Below are 6,641 nucleotides of genomic sequence, written 5' to 3'. Positions count from 1 at the left end.
AATTCTTGTTCTTTTCTAAATACTGTTAATTGAAAGGATTTGTTGTGGAGTGAGGGGAACTAAAATAGCCTAGCTATGTTTACAGTGTTTATTATAGGTAATGTTTGTAAACATTTTGTGTCGGCATTAGGCCTATTTCTGAATGAAATAATAAAATGCGACTTATTCGCGACTTATGTTTTTTTCCCCCTAAAAAACAAATTTTTTTATACACGTAGCGTATTTTAACCATGCAGCAAACCGTTTTAAATATTTTGATAAATTACTGAAAAAATAAATCCTTAAATGACTTTTTAAACCGTTTAACTGATAATATTAAACGGTCAAAATTCTTACCGTCGGTTAACCGGTTGAACGGTTAAAATGAACATCCCTAATCGCAATGTGAGTTTTTTCCAATATCGTGCAGCCCTTCTTTGGACTATGATTTCATTCAGTCGGAGAATATCATACACACTCAGGAAAATAGTTACAAAAGTTGTCAATAGGGCGGTACCTTTTCAAAAATGTAAAATATATATATATACCATTTATGCCTAATATGTACACTTGAGGTACTAATATGTACCTTTTAAGGTAGTAATATGCACTTATTAGGAGTAATAAGGTACAAAATTGTACCTTTTGAAGAGATACCGCCCAGTGACAACTTTTGTACATTTTTTTTTTTCTGAGAGAGTGTACATGTTTGATATTTTGAGCTGCTTTTAAATTACATAGGCCTATGATTGTTCTGAATCTCCTACCAATGAGAGACATGTTTCTGAGTGAGTATATGCTTGTAACAACTTGAAAGTCAGGTAGTTTGTGATCCAGGGTTATTGTAAACTAAAACTAAAACCAAAACCATAAAAAAAGTTGTTACTTGAAATAAAATAAATGTCAATTGAATGTGAGTTAAGTATAAGAAAAAAACGGTAACACTTAAAGCTAGGGGTGCTCCGATCAGGATTTTTGAGGCCGATCACAGAAAGCAGTATCTGCCGATACCGATACCGATCTTTTTAAAGCCTTCTTTTTATAATTTATAACTATTTATAGTGATACTCCAATCAGGATTTTTTAGACATTTATTCAGGGCCTGAATTTCATTTTTGAAAATGGGGGGAATTCCCCTCTTAGGTGACTTGTGAGAGGGGAAGCAGCTTTCACACAGGAGTCCGCTACTGATCCGTGGCTGTTTACCACAAACACAACATTTATCCATTATTTTGATTTCAAATCCAAACATTGTCACTGAAAATGCTTTTTCAGCATTGCAATTCTTTTTTCACAGTACAGAAATACAATCTTTAACAGGCATGTTTAAACACAATAAATATAAGCAACACATTATTCAATGCATTTTAATTTTGCATTTACTTCTAGATTTATATATTAAGTTGCTCAAGCAAGTGGCAAAACATTTAAACTACTTTTCTTACATTATCACAAACTTACCATTGACAGAAATAGTCAGCTCTATGTGTTGACTGTGAAACACAGTAGACTTTAATAATATGCATTTATGGTGTAATTACTACATTTTCGTGTCAATCCATGTTCATATTTACTTCAAACAATGCGCTGTTACTTTAATTCAGCATTTGCAGCGCAGCAGTAGATTCGGTGCGGAAACGATCTCTGCACTGCTGCAGACACACTGCTCCTGAACGCACTGCCGGACCGCAACCGTGTGCAGTGAACGCTTTAATCCGTTAACATGAGCGCGGAAAAAATATGCACCACGTATGCACTGCAAACAGAGTAATGTGAACCTTGCGTTATGTGTCGGTGATTCACTCACGCTGTTTGTGAAATTACGTCTCACACAAGGTTTTCAAATTACTTTATAAGTTATTTAATGAAAAAATATGAAGGTGAGTACCTCACCTTCAGAATTATAATTATTTCACCCGCGCCGGACAGAGACTGAGACGTGCAGCTGCATGTCGTGCCAAATCTTCTCACGGCAGAGTCATCAGCTTGAGATTGGTTTTTTGAGATCGGCCTTTTAGAGACCGCCGATCGATCATCCCAACCTGATTATTGGCCTATAGTGATCGGTAGCCGATCAATCGGAGCACCCCTACTTAAAGCATTATAAAAGTAGTTTTAATGCATTAATTATGCCTTGTAATGTAATGCACCTTATAATTCTTAAAGTGTAACCTAATTGTAACCACAGTTAATACATTATAACACTTATAAATTCATTGTTACACTATGCATTTTAAATTAATTTTTTTACCCTTTAATAACCCTTTATAATGCATTATACATAAAGGCTTACGTAAAGTGTTACCAATACCAATTTATATCACTTTTATTTCAGCTAGATGCCAAGACATTTTCATTTAGTTTAACTTGCTTAAATAATAACCAAAACTAAATAAACTAAAACAAATAAACACATAATTTATAAACACTACAGACAAAACAATGACTAAATGACAAAAACACAACAGAAGTATTAAAACTATAAATGACACTAAAATAACATTGGTGATCCTCAGTCGTTCAGGCAACCCACAGATTTCATTTTGGAAGTATGTCGGTTTGCACATCTCTAACTCAAAACTCCTTAGCAACCGCATACCAACTCCCTGGCAACCACCCACAACACCCTAGCATTGTAGCACCAAATGTTTTCCAGCAAAGCACCTAGAAATCTAGGTCCACATTATGAGTGAAGGCTTTGCATGTTCTTCTCACCCATACATTATGAGATAAACACAGAGCTTACGGTTAAATAAGGAAACTTCCACAATGAGGCTCTAAATAAAACACCAACTTCCTGCATTCCATAAGTGACTGCAGGGCATGTGGTCTTTTGAAGGCTGTTCTCTGAATGGAAGATGAGTGAAGAGATTCTGGCCCCTCCAAAGCTCTCTCAGAGACTGAGCTGAGAGGGTCACACTAGGTCACATGTCTCAGGAACAAGAGGAGCTGTCTGTAGAAGTGTGTGAAAATCACAAACCTCCTCCGCCTTCCAGGCCTGTTGCTAGGCTACAGAGAGGAAGTGGTGCGTTGTGCTTTTTTTTTCTTCTTCGCACTGGCACCCTGTGTCTACAGTTAAGCGGTACAAACATACACCAGGCTTGCAGTGACAAATGACTTCCTGATCCTGATTGTACAATAATAACTGTTCCGTTTTCACAGATTTCTACAAAGACATATATATAGAGAGAGATATATATATGGCTGTCATCACTGTTGTTTGGCTTCCCTACCCTCCAGCAGATACCGTCTTAGTTCTCACAACTGGAGTGTTGAGTATAGCCAATAGCAGCCGTGATGATGAAACCGCACAGCAATGTCTTCCTCACAGCATTTTGCAGCTACGGTTACAATGCATTACTACTGCAAGCTCTCCGATAGCCATTTACAGTCATTTCCGATATAATGGGAACAGACCTCAGTATGCATTTCAGCTGCCAGTCTAGATTAGAAGGGTTCTGTGACCGCATAGTGTGCTTATCTGTTTGGATTCTAAAAGCATTCATTCACACACAGGCTACAAAAAAATCTGCTGACGACTCTGGAAAAGCCAATCTTTTTATTATAATTTTTTTTATAAGCATAAAGCATCCTATGACTTTGTTGAAATTGTGTTATGTAGTTTTGTTCACAACCAGATTTACTATTTTTGCAGTATAGTTTATGCGTACCATGCTAAGTACAGTAAGCATATTTTTTCTGTGTGAAACACCAAGTTTTCCTATTGGAAATGTGCAATATACAGCAGAGTACACTTTGTTTATCATATACATATTTACTTTCTTTTCTTTTCAATTCCATTTCATTTTCTTTTCATTTTCATTTCCATTTCCATTTTCTTTTTTTCCCCATTTCTTTTCTTTTCCATTTCCATTTCCATTATTTCTTTTTTCTTTCCTTTTCCATTTCTTTTCTTTTCCATTCCATTCCATTTCCTTTTCTTTTCATTTTCATTTCCATTTCCATTTCCATTTTCTTTTTTTTTCCATTTCTTTTCTTTTCTTTTCCATTTCCATTTCCATTATTTCTTTTTTCTTTTCTTTTCTTTTCCATTTCTTTTCTTTTCCAATTTCCTTTCCTTTCCTTTTCCATTTCTTTTCTTTCCATTTCCATTTCCATTTCATTAAACCAGAGGTCTCAAACTCAATTCCTGGAGGGCCACAGCTCTGCAGAGTTTAGCTCCAACCAGCTCCAAATCATACCTGCTTGGAAGTTTCTAGTAATCCTGAAGACCTTGATTATCTGGATCAGGTGTGTTTGATTAGGGTTGGAGCTAAACTGTGCAGAGCTGTGGCCCCCCAGGGATTGAGTTTGAGACCAATGCATTAAACTGTACAATTGTTAGAAAACTCTTGCCATGAGAATAGTATCAGCTGCTGACATGGCATTAAAATCTCAACTACCTATCTACTCAAGTAAAATTTTCTTGACTAGACCGTCAAAATGTAAGACATTTTTACATAATAATTTGGTCAGCTTCGCTGTGTTTAAATGTGTCATATAAATAACATGTACTTGCTTACTAAAATGCAAAATTGCAGTTATTTTAAAAATAAATATGGTTATTTTGATAAATACAGCTAAGTTTATCATGAAATGTAATGAGGTCATGTGACGACAGTTTGAAACACTTTGTTGCATTTTGCTGACCGTTTTGCATATTGTTTCTAAAAATATTGCTCAATGTACGGCATATACGTGCAGTATGTTAATATTCCATTCTGAGCACAGTTATATTTATCATTAATACTGCACAGTCGGCACATTTGCGTCTTGCTTTTTTCATGGCTTATGGCAGTTGAGGACAGTCCTATCTTGCACGTCAACGCTCCAGAACTTTTCAGTTAATCTCTGTCAAGATGGCAGATGGTTTTTCCAGTTAGCAGTCGGCCCTGTGAATCTCCTCATCAGGAGAGACGTGGAGCTGTAGGGTGCAAATCCATCACACATGCACCCGTTCACCACGTCCACACATCTGATTCATTAATATGCCAGCATAATTTATTACGATTAGTCAGATGTATTATTATGATGATTGGCTCATGTGTTCTTCTGTCACAGATGTCTTCAAATAAGCCAACATTTTTGTCTAGTCAGCATGTTTTCCAGTTCAAAAGCTTCAAAACTACCAAGCCATATCGAAAGCAACCACTCAGAACAGCCTAGGAAATCCACTCAGACCACTTTAGAAACTGCATAGCAATCACCTAAAACACACAGCATGGGAAGAAACACTTAAAAATGATATAACAATGAATGTGCTTTTTTTTATGGCCGATGTCAGTATCTTTGGTGTCCCAAACAAGATTTATGAGGGAACTGCAAGGTGTTTGTGAGTTGAGCTAAACTAAATCGAATGTAACATTAAAATAAACAATTGGGATGCATAATTAGTCAAAATAAAACAGAAATTCGCGTGTACAGCTTGTAATGCCTTGTTTTCAGAGAGGCTCCATCGCTTAACATGTATTTGGAAACACAACTTAACTTTCACGTTTGCATAATTTCCTAAATTTTTGTGGACAGAACTTTACAGCATTTAATTTTACTTAAATTATTGAAATATTAACTTAAAATCTTGGGTTACTTTAAGTAAATATTTTCCGTCCAAAGGGTTTAGCTGACAAAAAAGGTTTAGGAACCTTTGTCTTTGAGCAGGATGGCTGATATATAAAGTAGATGTAAATGATACTTAAAGATAGAAAATAAAACATGCTGCAATAAATGTATATTTCTTTGACTTTTTATTTACTAAATGAGGAAACAAATTTGAACTTGAAAAAATAAAATAAACATTAATACTAAAGTATTCCAACACTTCATCAGATGATGCCAATAATAAAAGACAAATATTGGTATTTTGGTCGATATATAATTGGTTGACCACTAGTAAAAATGAGTTATTACAGATGCTCAAAATAGTTATTGGATGCTCAAAATGGCATCAAGAAATGATGTGAGCCCTATTTGAACTCCGTGCACGTCACGCCATGGTTCCTACGTGTCTCTGTGTTTATTAAAATATGTTAAAAGTTCCCTACTCAGTGATTTTCTCATATAGCCCTGTGGTTTGTCTGGGTTTCTCCACTCGTTAATACTTTGCAGTAGCGGTTGAAGTTGTTAATGAGCACTGGTGGGACTTGTATGACGCTCTTTCCTCATGTCCTCCTCTTTCTTTCCCCCCTTTTTTCGCTCTTCCCCTCCTCTCGCCGAAACATCTCCTCTGCTCAGAATCAAAGCGGTGGGAGTGTGTTGGGTGAGGAGATGAAGTGTGCATAATTCATTCTGAAGAGCACACACTGGGTGATTCTGCCGTTAAGATGAATGCACTTCTGCTCAGATCTGCTGCCGTATCTCCCGCTATTGTCCCAAAACACGGGACCTGCTGAGCGCACAGATGATCTGCGTCCGCAGTGTCTGTTTCTCTCGTTTCTGGTTATGAAATAAAATTGAGCTTGGGGGAAGTGAGGAGCTTAACAGGTAAACATGAGGGAACTGGGGGAGACCTGGGACAGTGATTTCCATTTCCACATTCCTTTGGTTGCATAACGCTTTTGGAGATTCGTCCAGTCCAAACAGAGTTGTCATCTGGTGGCATTGTAACACACACACATTCACAAACACGAAATGGTACAGCCAAGAGCCCGAGATCATTCACACAG

At 36.7% G+C, this 6,641-nt stretch overlaps 1 protein-coding gene across 4 annotated transcripts in view; it reads left to right on the top strand.

Annotated features, from left to right (window-relative positions):
- Positions 1-6,641, top strand: part of LOC107725857 (TRAF2 and NCK-interacting protein kinase-like) — a 68,883-nt gene that overhangs the window by 21,496 nt on the left and 40,746 nt on the right. The window lies entirely within an intron of this gene.

The sequence above is a fragment of the Sinocyclocheilus rhinocerous genome, unplaced genomic scaffold (assembly GCF_001515625.1).
Source record: "Sinocyclocheilus rhinocerous isolate Xijiao unplaced genomic scaffold, SAMN03320098_v1.1 scaffold1508, whole genome shotgun sequence".
Lineage (NCBI taxonomy): Eukaryota > Metazoa > Chordata > Actinopteri > Cypriniformes > Cyprinidae > Sinocyclocheilus > Sinocyclocheilus rhinocerous.
The sequence above is the reverse complement of the archived record's forward strand: the minus strand, read 5'-3'. Positions and strand labels throughout refer to the sequence as shown.